The sequence below is a fragment of the Brassica oleracea genome, chromosome C1, assembly GCF_000695525.1.
Source record: "Brassica oleracea var. oleracea cultivar TO1000 chromosome C1, BOL, whole genome shotgun sequence".
Lineage (NCBI taxonomy): Eukaryota > Viridiplantae > Streptophyta > Magnoliopsida > Brassicales > Brassicaceae > Brassica > Brassica oleracea.
Genome location: NC_027748.1, coordinates 32048257 through 32048961, shown reverse-complemented (window position 1 = coordinate 32048961; position 705 = coordinate 32048257).

The window sequence follows — 705 nt, the reverse complement described above, 5'->3', positions numbered from 1 at the left end:
AGTGGACCATATAAATATGCAGTCACTACATCAACTTGCTGCAAGTCTAATTTTCTCTCTTATATAGCCAGACTTATGAGAAATCTAAAAGTAGTTGCATCCAGCACATGGGAGTATGTCTCCTCATAATCTATTACTGGTCTTCGTGAGAATCTTTGTGCAACATCAGCTTTATATCTTACAATTTCTATTCCTCACAAGACCCATTTATATCCATTGGTTTTAATATCATATGGCGTCTTAATCATATGGCCAAATACGCATTTCTTCTTTAGACGATTTAACCCCACGTTTCCATTTAATCCAATTTGTTCTACGAGTGCACACTCTTATATTGACGTGGGTTCATGATCCTCGCTTATATTCATAAATTCAAGTGCTACCTTGTATGCAAATAAATCATCTTATGTCGACATTCCTTATTGGTTCCATTATGTTTCAAACATGATATAATCGATTGATATTCATTATTAGCAGGACCTTTAATATTTTGCAGCTTGGCGTCCCAAGCTACATTGGTTGGTACCTGTACCATAGAGCCGGCTGGCCTTATCTCCATGTCTAGGATGGTTTCCTTAGTAACCTCGGATTTGGATTTTGATTATCATTCTCTGCACCTTTCTTTTGTTTCCGAGGATTCTTATCTTTTGGAACCTATTGATCTACCACGTTTCATACGTTGTCTAGACTCTGTAGCTACTTGAC